Source organism: Papio anubis, chromosome 17 (assembly GCF_008728515.1).
Source record: "Papio anubis isolate 15944 chromosome 17, Panubis1.0, whole genome shotgun sequence".
Classification (NCBI taxonomy): domain Eukaryota; kingdom Metazoa; phylum Chordata; class Mammalia; order Primates; family Cercopithecidae; genus Papio; species Papio anubis.
Window position 1 is genome coordinate 60,073,380 of NC_044992.1, and position 15,146 is coordinate 60,088,525.

General features: G+C 43.3%; 2 pseudogenes; both read right to left on the reverse strand.

The window, feature by feature from the left end:
• Positions 1 to 1,369: 1,369 nt before the first annotated feature.
• On the reverse strand, positions 1,370 to 7,097 carry LOC101023706 (annotated as a pseudogene).
• Positions 7,098 to 7,122: 25 nt separating this feature from the next.
• Positions 7,123 to 14,938, reverse strand: LOC116270970 (annotated as a pseudogene).
• Between the last annotated feature and the right edge of the window lie 208 nt (positions 14,939 to 15,146).

A 15,146-nucleotide genomic window follows, 5' to 3' on the forward strand; every position in this document is an offset into this window, starting at 1 on the left:
TCGAATACCTTCCTGTGTTTTGCCCTTCTCCCATTTTCATTTTGCAAGCTTAGAATATTTTCCCCAAGATGTCTGTCCGATGTTACACAATGACCCTTCAAAGTCCTATTCAAATGGCATTGTTCTAGTAACATCCTCCTGGGTCCAAATTGAAGTCATTTTCCCCTCTTCTATGCTTCAGAAACAATTTATCCCTCCTAGTTCCCACACTGATTTCTTTTTAACGTAGTTATTTTTCATCCCATTTTTTCTGAGCATAAACTCCTTGCAAGCATGGACTAGGTCTTGCTCATCTGCATTGCCCACCATATTTAAAACTGACACGTGGAAATAAAGCAAATTCAAATATTTGTAAAATAAATGAATAGCTGGCGGAGTGAGTAGAAGGAACATGACTATTTTAAAGGAATTGTAGTTTTATTACTTCATGGCCTCTGCAGCACTTTGGCATCCACTTGTGGGTCTTTACACCCACTTTCCTTAAGCCTTCTACATTTGAAAGAATCTGTTTGCAAAAGAGCATCACTAATGAGCTTAATAAGGATTAATAACATACACACCTCTATGGACAAAGGATAAGAATCATGCTGTCATAGCAATGAACATAGTATCTTCTTGTCTCTAAACAGATAGAAATACTATGCAGGTATTGCTTTCTTGGTAACAGGGCTGGGGAGATAGTTATTTTGTAATTAGTGGAGAGTTGGGGGCATTTCTGACATGCTTACTTAGTGTAAACATTTCTAACTCTACCACTTCACCATCATTTTAAACATCTGTTTTAATATAACAATTCCTGAAATGAAATCCTTAATATCAGTCTATTCTCTTGGGAGCTTAATATTCTTGATAATATTATTTATATAATTCAGCTGATTTTAAATATTTAAATGTTAATTTAATTCCGATTAAATTACCAAAAAATTCTGGATTAATGATGTTCAAATGAATGTAGGTAGTCTATGTTTTCTTCTCTGTTAGACAACAATCTGAAGTTAACGTTAATTCCTTTCATCCTACTAAACCAACCTCTTCAAATCTTTTTTTGTGAAGGTCAGACAGTAAATATTTTAAGACTTTGTGGGCCACATGCGATCTCTCTCGCATATTTCTTGTTCTTTTCTTTTTCTTTCATAGTCCTTTAAAAATGCAAAACACATTCTTAACTTAATGGGCTATTAAAAAATAGACCTTAGATAAGATTTGATCTATTGGCTGTAGATGGAATAGAAGAAGATGGTGTGTAAACCCTTGTAAAACAAGGTTCATATGGGTGTCAGTCACTGCTCAGATCTTATTACCATGTGAAATTTTTTCTCTCTGTATAATTTAAAAATTGAAATTGCATAGGAGGTAGCTAATGCTGAAGATGGACTGAGACCCTATACAAACTTACAGAATTGAAAAATTTTATTGCTCGAAGAAATCTTAGAGATTATCTAATTTGAACCCCTTATTCATTTTATAGATAATAAGACTAAAAACTCATAAATATGATTAACTAACTTACAAATACCGGAGGGATAGCAGGCCTTCAAATGAATCCTTACATAATTCAGTCAAATAATTTTCATTGAGAATTCTGGAAAATGAAAAAGTTATTTCTAGATTAAAATGCAAACTACAACTATTTGCTACACAGGACTATCTCCTGCATATGGAGGAAAGCTGGATCACGGTCATTTCAAGATGGTGAGATCTGCTCTGCTTTCATTAAAACCTTTTCTTACATTTTCCTTTTTGTGTTCATCTCTCTCCACCCCCCCCCCCACACATACACACATGCAAGCATGCACACACAAGCACACTGCTACCCACTCTTCACACCAAATTGTTTATTTCATGCCTCCTCTCTAGATCACAGAATACCTTTCAGAATCCAACTCTGGGTGGCACCAAGATCATGAGAACCTCCATTTCCTCCTCTGTTTTCCCAAATCTTATTATGAAAACTCCACATGGAACCATTTCAGGGCTGCAAGTGAAGCCATTCAACTTTTTCCCCTATTAAAAAACTTTGACAACTACAATGTGCATAAAGTGCACGTAACATACATGTTGTTTATATTTAATTTAATTTAATTTCTGAGACAGGGTCTCACTTTGTTGCCCACATTGGTCTCAAACTCCTGGGCTCAAGTGATCCTCCTGTCTTAGCCTCCCAAACTGTTGTGATTGCAGACATGAGCCACCTCACCTGGCCAAATATTCAGTTTAATAATTATAAAGCAGATACCCATGTAACAGCATTACAAAAGATCATTGCTAGCATTCCAGAAGCCCTAGTGTGCTCCTTTCCAGTCATATGCCTCTCTCTAACCCTAGTAGGTAACCACTATCCTGACTTTTGTAATAATTTTCTTGCTTTTAAAATGTAGTTCTGGCCTGGCATGGTGGCTCATGCCTGTAATCCCAGCAGTCTGGAAAGCCAAGGACTAGCCTGGACAACATGGTGAAACCCTGTCTCTACTAAAAATATAAAAATTAGCTGGGCATGGTGGTGGGCACCTGTAATTCCAGCTACCTGGGAGGCTGAGACAGGAGAATCCCTTGAACCTGGGAGGTGGAGCTTGCAGTGAGCCAAGATCACGCCATTGCACTCCAGCCTGGGTAACAAGAACAAAATTCCATCTCAAAAAATAAATAAAGCAATTCTCCTTTCTCAGCTTCCCAAGTAGATGGGATTATAGGCACCCACCACCACGCCTGACTAATTTTTGTATTTTCAGTAGAGATGGGGTTTTGCCATATTGGCCAGGCTGGTCTCAAACTCCTGACCTCAGGTGAGCCACCTGCCTTGGCCTCCCAAGGTGCTGGGATTACAGGCATGAGTCACCACACCTAGCAAGTGTTTTATTTTTAATTTAGAACTCATGTATGACTTGTCTATATAAGTTGAACTAATGATGTGACACATAAACTGTTGTGAAAAATGTTACTTCGAATGTAAGCATGTTTTCCAAAATCATTTATGTGTCTAAACTAATTCCCTCTATAAATCAGTAAGAAAATGATAAAACAATTCAACGGGAAAATGAACAAAGGACAGAAAACTCAGAGAAGAAACACAAATGTTCAATACACATATCTGATAATTCATGAGTTATCAGAACAATTCAAATTTGGATGGAATCCCTTTTATTCATCCATAACTTCAACAAAAAGTTGGAGAATACCCAGCGGTGAAAGGTGTGGAGAAATGAATGCTGTCATATTTTGCTGCCAATAGAGTAAGTTGGCACAACATTTTTGAGGGCAATTAAAATTTTATATTTACATAGTCTTCACCCCAACAATTCCATTTCTAGATATCTATTCTACAGAAATACTTACCCACGTTCACAAAGAAGCATGTACAGGGATTTTACTGCAGCAATGCATGTAACAAGAAAACTAAGTATAATCTAAACATTCATCAATGGGGGAATTATTAAATAAACTACGATGCATCCAGACTATGGATGATGCAGGAGTTTAAATGAATGGGGTGACCCTCTAAGTACTGAGAAGGAAAGAAATCATGAAGTGAAAGAATATATCATATGATAAGTGATACACTTATCATATGATATCATATAGGTGATACACTATCAAATGATATCATATAAGTGATACCATGAAGTAAAAGAATCAAGTTGCAAGATGTTACCACTTATGCAAAGAAAAAAGATTTTAAAAACCACACAACAAATCTATTTTGCTTTATGTAAATATGTATGTAGGCAAATGGGAAAAGTCTGGAAGCATGTACACTAAATGCAGAGTAACATTACCTCAGGGATGAGGGAGTAGGGCACAAGGAGGGTTTTTGTTATACCTGTTATTACATTTTTATACATTAAAAATAGAATCATGGGCTGGGGGTGGTGGCTCATGCCTATAATATGAGCACTTTAGGAGGCCAAGGTGGGAGGATCACTTGAGCCCAGGAGTTCAAGACCAGCCTAAGCAGCATAGGAAGACCCTGTCTCTACAAAAAATACAAAATTAGGTGGGCGTAGTGGCTTGCACCTGTGGTCCCAGCTACTTGGGAGGCTGAGGTGGGAGGATCGCTTGTGCCTGGGAGGTGAAGGCTGCAGTGAGCTGTGATTGTGGCACCGCACTCCAGCCTGGGGTACAAAGTAAGATCCTGTCTCTTAAAAAAAAAAAAAAAAAAAAAAGAAAAAAGAATATAACCTTGTATTATTTCTATGATAAAAAATAAATTTAAATTGCCTCTTATTTTAAAGAGAGTCTACCAAATTTAATTTTAAAATAACCATAGGATTGCAGTCAACAGGGGAAATATCTTTTCTCAAAGGTACTGACCTCGAAATTCTGGACCAAGAAGGCTCTTACAATGGAGTTAGTTTTTTGTCATATTTGGAGAGAATATACTCACAGTTTCCACTGTATGCTTTCCATGCATTTCCATCAATGTAAGAAATATAGTTTCCTTGGAAATTTCTGTGAAGAAACACAGTTTATATCCTTGAATAGGTAGGAAAAGAATGGACAGGAGAAGTAAAAGAATCATGGCAACCTTGTCGGGGATATTCGGTTACAGAAAATAACACCTGCTTTCTCATTTCCGGAGCTATCAGCTTCCTAGTTTGCACAATTCATCAAGAAGTAATGCGGGGCCACCGGCACAAATGATGAGGCATGTCCCAGAAGCTTAACTTCCTATCCATCCCATCTCTTGGACAGACATTCCAGTTAATTACTTTGAATGTAAGTATTTTATCCAAAAGCACCTGTATGTCTAAACAAACTCCTACAAATCAACACAAAAATGGTAAATAATTCAACAGAAAAATGGGCAAAAGCTTATCATTATCAATAAATAAGCAGAAAGAAACCCTGTGCCAGGTAGCACCAAAGCTTTGCCCTCTGCTGAAACATCCTAGGCTTTTTCTTTCCACTCTTATTACAACCCATCTGATTTGGCCCCTTCACACTTTACTCCTACGTTTTGCGAGACCTTTCTATTCTGTCTCCCTGAAATAAGCTTTTCCTTTTGGGCACTCTACATATGGATTCTAAAATAATCCTTTGCATGTCTATACTTGAACATAAAGCAAAAAACAAAATGAAATAAAATAATCCTCCTGTTTTAATCATTCATCTCTCTTGCTTGGAAACTTTCAATGGCTTTCCATACCTCACTGTGTAACTTTCAAACTCCTATAGCTGACAGTCAAGGTTTTACATAATCATATCTTCACTGCTCCCTCACCTAATTCTTTGCAGCCAGATTGGTCTACTAAATTCCAACCATAGCTGTAGCCATGCCTTTGCCTAGACTGTACTCCCATTTTTTTTTTCTATTTAACAAATTATAGCTACTCTTTAAGACTTAAGTAAAGTTTTAGCTTGTCCACGTAGCTTTCCCTGATCTCCACACCTCAAGAATCACTGATTCTGATAAATTATAGCACTGATGGTCTGCATTATCTTTTAGTAATTAATTATATATATACCTCCATTTTTATGCCTATTCTCTTTCTTCCCTCCTATCATTTTCATGTTCTGGAGACAGTAGCGTACTTGGCCCTGGGTTTGACACAAAATGAGTGCTACATATAGAAAGCCAGGGACAAAGATGAGTTGTGGACATAACTAAAGGACTGAGTAATCATGTTAACAGCCAACACTCCTACATATGCTAGGCACTGATGAAATGTTTCATATATTCACTCACCTAAATTTCACAGCAATCCTATGAAATGGGAACTAGCATAACCCCCAGTTGAAAGGTGAGGAAATTGAGTCACAGAGCGGAATAACTTGCTCTGGGTCACCAAGCTAATAAACAGCCCTGGGTTCAAACCCAGGCAGCCTGGCTCCGGAATCAACTCTTAACCACTTAGAGCCTCATCACTGAGATCGGGAGAGGGACAGGCTGCTGTAAAGAGGGTGAAGTGAATATGGGAGGAGAGCAGTGGTTAAGCAATGATGTGATGGGGCTAAATAAAAATGGATGAGAAAATGAGTAAAAGACTGGAGTAAGAGTAAAAGTCTGGAGTAAAAGTAAAAGACTGGAGAAGGGGCCTAACAGTAAAGGAGAATAAAGAGAAGGGAGAGTTGACAAGCAAAGGTGAAAGCAGAAAGTCAGTTGCCCATATGGCTTGGGGAGATAAAGAAGGCCCAGGAAGGCCTCCAGGAAAAGGCTGCCATGTCAGGCAGGACACAGAGGACAATTGAGGAACGGTGATTCTTACAAGATGGTGAAGGTGCCGTTGTAGGTGTTGGGCTCTGGCACAGGCACTTGGCGGAGCCTCTGCTTTGGGCTGAGATTAATACATGACAGTGTCTCATCTCCGCAGGTACAGAGCTCACATATGTTGGTGCTTGCGGAGGCCTTCTGTTCCTCTCGTGCAGTTAAATCCTTATTTTGGGTGTAACTTTCACACTGCACCAGTGAATCCTGAGTAGGTTCTAGTTCAGTAGGTGAACCTGTGACTTCAGTCAGGCTTCGATGCAGAGTCTGAGCCTGGTCTGGACGAGGAGTTGTAGTCTTCTCCAGGGCTGTAGAATGTCCAATCTCTGTAGAGGGTTCTGGAGTGATGGCAGGTCCCAGGTCTGGAGGCTAAGTTGATGTCTCCTCCGTGGTTGGAGACTGTTTAACCTCTATAGGAAGTTCTGTCGTTATGGTAAGCTCCAGGGCCAGAGGTTGAACTGTGACTTGAGTCACAGTTTGAATGCTGAGCCTGACCCTTGTCGGAAGGTGGAAGTGTCACCTCAGGGTGTTTTGGAGGAGGAGCTGTAGTCAGGGCTGTAGAAGGTTCAACCTCTGTCGTGGATTCTGGAGTGATGTAAGTCCGAGGTCCAAAGGTTGAACTGTGGCTTGAGTCAGGTGTGAATGCTGAGTCTGAACCTGGTCTGGATGTGTGCTTTGGAGGAACTAGAGTCTGCTTCAGGGGTGTAGAATGTTCAGCCTCCGTAGTGGGTTCTGGAGTGATGGTAAGTCCCAGGTCCAAAGGTTGAACTGTGACACTGGGCAATGTTGAATGCTGAGCTTGATCCTGACCTGGTGTTGGGACTGTCACCTCATAATGAGCTGGAGGTTGAGCTGCAACCTCCTTAGGTGGCTCTGGAAGCAGAGCTGGGACCATCTGCTGGCTTGAAGGTTCTACCTCCTTAGGGGGGCTCTGGAGCCTGAACTGTGACCTCCTGCTGGGTTGGAGAAGGTTCTGCCTCCTCAGGGGGCTCTGGAATCTGAGGTGGAACCTCCTGCTGAGTTAGAGATGGTTCCACCTCCTGAGGGAACTCTGGAGGCAAAGATGGGGTCATCTGCTGGGTCAGAGAGGGTTCTATCACCATAGGGGGCTCTGAAGACTGAGCAGGGACTGCCTGCTGGACTGGAGAGGATTCTACCTCTTTAGTTGGCTCTAAAAACCGAGTTGGGGCCTGCTGTAGGACTGGAGATGGTTCGACCTTCTCAGGTGGCTCTGATGGCTGAGCTGGTATCTGCAGTGGAGGGCTGTCCTCTTCAGTGGACTTTGGAGGATGACCTGAGGCTTCCTGCTGAGTTGCAGATGGTTCAACCTCCTTAGGGGGCTCTGGTGGCTCAGCTGGGAACTGTTGCTGGACTGGAGAAGGTTCTGCCTTCCTGGGGGGATCTGGAATCTTAGCTGTGGCCTCTTGCTGGACTGGAGATTCAATCTTTTCAGGAGAATGCAGAGGTGGGGAAGGGAGATCAGGCTGGGCTAGAGAAAAGTCAGCCTGCTCAGTGGGAATAGGAGGGTTGTCCTGCTGGGCTGGAGAAGATTCAATCTCCCCAGAAGGCTCAGAAGGCTGAGCTGGCTGCTCCTGCTCACCGGAGGAAAGTTCAGCTCCACAGGAAGAACGGGAGGCACAGTAGGGAACCCCTGTTGGGTTGCAGAAGGTTCCACCTCCTCTGAAGGCTGAATTGGGGCCTAAGATTCTGTCTCGTTGGTAGGCTCTGAAGTTATGGTAACCTCCACATCTGCAGGTTTAACTGTAATGTTGGGCAAGTTATAATGAGCTTGATCCTCACCTGGAGGTTGAACTGTCACCTCATGATTCGGTGGAGTTTGAGCTAGACTCTCCATAGAAGCCTCTGGAGGCAGCCCTGGAGGCTCATCTGAGTTCACCGGAGTTCTGGAGGCAGGCTGCTGGCATACAGTATATCCATTCTTGAATATTCATCCTGCAAAGTTTGTTTCTGACTTTGAGGTTTGGATAATTGGTTAGCAAGGCTCCAGTGCTGAGCTAGATCTTTCTTCAGGTTCTTGGGCGAAACAATAAATTTGGTTGGGTTTTGAAACCTTACTGTCTAGTGGAACAAGTATTTCATCTGCCTGATGACCTGCAGCCCGATCTAGATCTGCAGTTTGAACCTTACTTTTGAGGTGAGGAGGCTGAACTGGGTCTAGTTCTGATCCCCATCCAGCACTGGAACCACCTCTGGGAGCCTTTCTTGCGGAGTCAGCTTGTCATTTAGATCCTGGTGGGCAGCCGAGAACTGCTCTGGCCCCGGGGGCAGCTTTCCAGCTGAATCTGTGTCCAGGAATGGAACTAAATTTTTCAGTCCATTCCTGGGGCAGGACTCACATCTGGGAGGAAGCAGAGGACCCCAGGTAATCAAAGCCCTCTGGGTCTGCCAGGGGAGTAAGCGCATGGGGAGATTCCCATGCGAGATCAGATGAGCAGGAAGACCAGGGCTCAGTCGGCCCCAGGGGTTACAGGTTAGCTGGAGCGATTGGGTCCTTGACCCACTCCAGAGGCTGAACTTCCTGGACTAGAAGACACAAGAGTTGCCACGTGAGGAGGGGGCCGTGGACCCCAGAGACACAGCCAGGACATGACACGCGCTGGCGCCTCGCACTGAGCGTGAGCCATTCTGGCAGCCCGGAGAGGCTCGTGCCCCTGATAAGAGTGCGCCCAGCCCAGTCTTTATGACATCTTTATGCCACCTTTATTAGGCTCGGGTCCAGATCTGCTCCGTGTCACCGTGGCAATCTTATGTCACAGTCCCGCCCAAGCCCTCCTTCCCCTCCACCCTCGCTGGAACACCCCTCCTCTCCCCTCCCCTTAGCGAGGAAGGATTTGGGCCGCAGACCCGGATAGTCCCAGGACTCCAGCGGCCTGGTGGGGTGGGGTGGGGGCGTGGCAGAGCTTCCCAAGGAAGTCACCGTGGGACCCTGCCTCAGGATATTCAGAAGAGCTAGTCCAGTTCTGGCAGCCTGAACTCTTCCTCCTCCAAGGCGAAATTCAAGAATACTCTTCCTTGCAAGGAGAGCAACTGACCTGCAAAATGGGCGCCAGTTAGGGTGGCAGGCAGAACGCACATTATAGTCATTTATTCCAAAATTTGCCATTTTCGCCAAAGTTTCGGTATCTTTTGTTGCATGTTTGATAATTAATTCACCACCCTATTAGGTAGGGGCTGCCAGGGAATAAGCGGGGACTCCAAATTTTCTGTAGGAGGGGTGTTGGGGGTGGGCAGTTCAGTCTGGGAGAGAATTCTTTAATCCGAGTGAAGAGCCCTTTGCACTACCCTGGGAGGAGGCTGAACTGTCATCCTGCCTTGACTTAACACAGCCATTACCCTAGAAGTTACAGCGCCACCCTTCAGAGATCAGCCCTGTGTGCACAGCATGTTAAATAATTTCTTGAAAGGCGACTATAGAACCCAGCTGACTTCCCCCACAGCCATTCTTACCTACTTTATTACTGTCTGGCACAATTACCAGCATGTAAACTCGAAGAAGGTGCTTCATCTTATTCCATGCCTAGCATAGGCATAGGGTGCACAGTGATGGTCTTAAAATTGAAAGGGGGCCGGGCACAGTGGCACACACCCGTAATCCCAGAACTTTGGGAGGTCGAAGTGGGCGGATCACTGAGGTCAGAAGTTCGAGGCCAGCCTGACCAATATGGTGAAACTCTGTCTCTACTAAAAATACAAAATTAGCCAGGCGTGGTGATGCATGCCTGTAATCCCAGATACTCGGGAGGCTGAAGCAGGAGAATCACTTGAACCCGGGAGGCGGAGGCTGCAGTGAGCCTAGATGGCGCCGTTGCACTCCAGTCTGGGCAACAAGAGTGAAACTCCGCCTCAAAAAAAAATAAAAATAAATACAATTGAAGGGATTCCAAGATTCACCTCATTTAGGGATGGATCTATTGTTATCATCGGATTTCTGAAATCAGTGCTGACTTCCTCTCACATTGCACGGGAAGCTAGATTTCTTAAAGCATGACGTTTTCTTGGTGGGTTTTATTTAAATTGAATTAAAATAATTATTTTACAGGTAAAGACTTCAAAACACTTTGCAACTTTGGGGTGAAAGTTAAATAAAACACTCTAGCCCCAAATTAAATTCTCACTGAAATGAAACTTTTGCTCCTTTGTTAAAAATAAACATTCTATCTATAGTAAATAATGACTGTTTTGAGATTAATTTAGAAACTTAATCCCTATTTAAGAGCTTTCGTATACAGTCATGCGTTGCTTGCCATGTGAGGAGGAATTTGAGAAATGTGTCATTAGGTGATTTCACCATTGTGCTAACATCACAACATATTAGGTGGTATAGCCTACAGCACACCTAGGCTATATGGTATGGCCTATGACTTAAGCGACAAACCTGTACTGTATGTTACTGTGCTGAATACTGAAGGCAATTGTAACACAATGGCAGGTATTTGTGTATGTAAACATGGAAAAGGTATAGTTAAAATATTGTGTAAAAGATAAAAATGGGAGCCGGGCACAGTGGCTCACGCCTGTAATCCCAAGACTTTGGGACGCCAAAGTGGGTGGATCACCTGAGGTCAGGAGTTTGAGACCAGCCTGGCCAACATGGCGAAAACCAGTCTCTACTAAAAATACAAAAATTAGCTGAGTGTGGTTGTGTGTGCCTATAATCCCAGCTGCTCAGGAGGCTGAGGTAGGAGAATCACTTGAACCTGGGAGGTGGAGGTTGCGGTGAGCTGAGATTGCACCACTGCACTCCAGCCTGGGCAACAGAGTGAGGCTCCATCTCAGGAAAAAAAAAAAAAAAAAAAGATATACCTGTATAGGGATAGCTCCATTATACTCTTATGGAACCATCATCATATATGTGGTCTATTGTTGACCGAAACATCGTTTTTGCAGCACATGATTGTAAATAATTGACAGAAAGATCTTCAGCAAAATATTCCACCCAAGATATATGGGAGATATTGAGATCCAAGTAATAAGCCGTATTTGAAAGGCATTATAGTTTTTGAAAGCTGTAGCACGATCATTCTTAAGGCCAGTTACTTTTTCCCCACATCTCTGGGATCCCGTTTGAAGGGAGTTCTAAAAAGGTCTGTGTTCAATCAGCCCAGCGTCCCTGACTCCTGGGGCCGGGGGAGACCAACCCCGCTCCTGTGTCCACAGCTGCAGTAATGCAGTCCTGAGTTCTGCTCTCCAAACTCCAAATAAGGGGTCAGAGCCAAAGGTCAAGACTTTAGGAAAAGCCCCAGAAATACCCTGCACTCAAAAAAGCAGTTTCAGAGTTTCACATTTTCCTAAGAATGAAACAAATTATCCTCCACATACTGCTGCTTGTTTTGAATTATGGTTATACTGGCTACGTTATCCAACCCTTGAGTTTTTTTTTTTTTTTTCCCCTGGAGACAGAGTCTTGCTCTGTCACCCAGGCTGGAGTGCAGTGGCACGATCTCGGCTCACAACAACTTCCGGTTGAAGCAATTCTCCTGCCTCAGCTTCCCAAGTAGCTGGCATTACAGGTGCCCGCCACCACACCCAGCTAATTTTTGTATTTTTAGTAGAGACAGGGTTTCACCATGTTGGCCAGGCTGGTCTTGAACTCTTGGCCTCATGATCCACCCGCCTCGGCCTCCCAAAGTCCTGGGATTACGGGCGTGAGCCACCGCACCCAGCCTGTTTGTTTATTTTTTGAGATGGAGTTTTGCTCTTTTTGTGCAGGCTGGAGTGCAACGGTGCGATCTCAGCTCACCACAGCTTCCACTTCAAGCGATTCTCCTGCCTTGGCCTCCTGAGTAGCTGGGATTACAGGCATGTGCCACCGTTTCTCCATGTTGGTCAGGCTGGTCTTGAACTCCTGAGCTCAGGTGATCTGCCCGCCTCGACCTCCCAAAGCACTGGCATTACAGGTGTGAGCCACTGCTCCTGGCCCTGTTACCCTTGAGTTTTTATCTCCACATACTTGAATTAAACCGCGTAGAGTTCTTCTTCCCATCTGACATCTACAGTCTCTTCACTGGTCTGTGCTCCACAGCTATTTACCACTTCACAAAATAAGGATCAAGGATCAATTCAGAATCTTGCTTCATTTAAAACTTCCTGCATATGATGGCACCCTGGCCAGACATTCTTTGGTTTCTAGAAGTAGAAAATAAGAGCATTTTTCTGGAAGTTTCCTCATCTCCTGATCATACACTTCGATTTTCCTTCTTTTCTTTTTTCTTTTCTTTTCTCTTTCTCTTCTCTTCTCTTCTCTTCTCTTCTCTTCTCTTCTCTTCTCTTCTCTTCTCTTCTCTTCTCTTCTCTTCTCTTCTTTTCTCTCCCTCCCTCCCCTCCTCTCCTCTCTCTGTCACTCAGGCTGGAGTACAGTGGCACTATCATAGCTCACTGCAGCCTGGAATTCCTGGGCTTAAGTGGTCTTCCTGCCTCAGCCTCCAGAGTAGCAGGGACTACACCACTGTGCCTGGCTACTTCTCTTTTTTAGAGACATGGTCCCGCTTTGTTGCCCAGGCTGGTCTCGAACTCCTGACTTGAAGTGATTCTTCTATCTTGGCCTCCCAAAGTGCTGAGATTTGAGGCATGAGTCACCATGTCCAGTCTCACACCTCAGTTTTTAACATATGTATGAAATAGCAACTGTGTTTGGTTCAAAGGACTTTATGATCTTACAGATAGGAACTAAGGAATAATAACATAAGAAATAAAAAATGTGGAAACAAAAATGTTCAATCACAGTATGATTAAATGGTAAGGCATCAGGTGGAGGGGGGGGGTCAAAGTAAGTTCAAATCCAAAATAGAGACCACTGGGCTAGTAGACACTTCATATTAGAAGCAAAGCGAGATGTCTACTCCCTGAGAATCAAAATTCCATCAGATACAATGAACAAAGCTTCAGAGAGAGAGAACATTTGAACATTTTATTGGTAGAAAATATCCCACATACTCTATAGACAATACAACTTCCTTCAAGGCAAACTAGAGCTATAAGGCTTTTGGTCTAAGAAGTTTTGAGTGTGTGCAAGGGATACCTTTGCATACTAGGGAGAGGTAAACAACCCACACATTTAGCTTGGTTATTAAATGTTGTCACTCAGACTTGACAGTTGATGACCAAGGAAGTAAGACTTTCACTAGAAGGGCTGCCCAGGTTGGAAAGCTGAGAGCAATCAGGGCCACCTCTTACAAGCAAATAAAGGTCTGTGGTAACTTCATTAGGATCTGTCAGGCTCTAATCCTTCAGGGCTGTGAAGCAGAAGAGCAACTCTGTTCAGGGACTCTTTGCTAAACATCAGGCTTCCTTTGGACACAGCCTATAACATTTGCACCACTAGGGAATAGAAGCAATGCCATTGCTTGTATTGGGAATATAAGCAATGCCATTGCTTGTATTGGGAATACAAGCAATAGGGAATACAAGCAATGCCATTCAAATGCCATTCAAAGCTTCCTTTGGACACAGCCTATAACATTTGCACCACTACGGAATACAAGCAATGCCATTGCTTGTGTTGGGAATACAAGCAATAGGAAATACAAGCAATGCCATTCAACAGCACGACCACTTCCAACGCTCACAGCAGAGCAGCTGATTATTGTATAAGAATCATATTTGGCCAGTACATCGGTGCCAGAAATGAAAGCTGGAACTGAATTCTCAATTTGGGAAACATCATCTAATAAACTCTTCAGTGGAGTGTTTATTTGTTCAGAGAGAAAACAACAATGACAGTGTATTTTGTCTGCTTACCTTGTAAGTACAGTTCTGAGTTTTTACATTTGTCATCTCATTTCGTCTTACAACATCCCCCAGAAGGCTGACTGGATGACTAACCCCAGTGTGCAGATAAAGAGATTGCAGCTTAGAGATATTAAACATCTTCAAATCTCTCTGGCTGTAAGACCTAACACTGCATTAAAAAAATCTGAGAGACAGAGTTAGGACTCAAATCCATGTGTCCAAAGCTTATAATCGCTGTGCTGTATGATAGGCATGCAATGAAAGAAGACCTGCCTCAAACATTTTCTGCGTGAACTGAGGCAAGTCCTTTTACATCTATAAACTAGGGACAATATTTGCTGTCATTTTTTCTACAAATGTCACAAATAACAAATTTGAGGCTGTTGCTGTGAAAGAATTTAGCAAATGAAAGCATACTAGGGTGTGTTTTAGATATCGATATTTTTATCCAATTAACTTTTCAAAATGAGTTTATTTGCTCATTGAAACTGACGTACTTCAACGACGATTAAGAAAGTTTTACTAGAACCACAATCGACAGCTTCTGAAATGCATCTGACAAAGCCTTCTGAATAGCAAGCTTCTGGGCTGCCTTCCCTTTCATAAGGAACAACAACAGTCTTAAATCCAACCAAAACAAATGCATTTAAGGTGCCTAGCTGAGTGATAATTGCTACATGTTTAAAAAATAAAAATGCATCCACAATTCTTAGCTCATAATCTTTGTGATTAAGGGTAGACAGCACAAGGGTATGGTTGAATGGCTCTGTTACAGGTACATCCTGGCAGGGCCCATTTTTACTGCCCCCATCTAGTTGGGAAGTTCCCGAAGTACTAGAAGGGAGATACAAGCCAAGAACCCGGCACATGCTCACATCACCTAGAGATTTCAAATTCATCAGTTAAGGCTACACTCCTACAGACCCTACCCTCCTATGCATCAAGCGCTAGAATCACTCACCGAAAAAGGTTTGGTTGGCTGGACATGGTGGCCCACGCCTGTAATCCCAGCACTTTGGGAGGCCGAGGTGGGTGGAGGCCAGGAGTTCAAGAACAGCCAGGCCAACGTGGTGAAACCCCATCTCTACTAAAAATACAAAAATTAGATGAGTGTGGTGGTGCGTGCCTGTAATCCCAGCTACTTGGGAGTCTGAGGCACAAGAATAGCTTGAACCGGGAAGCGGAGGTTGCGGTG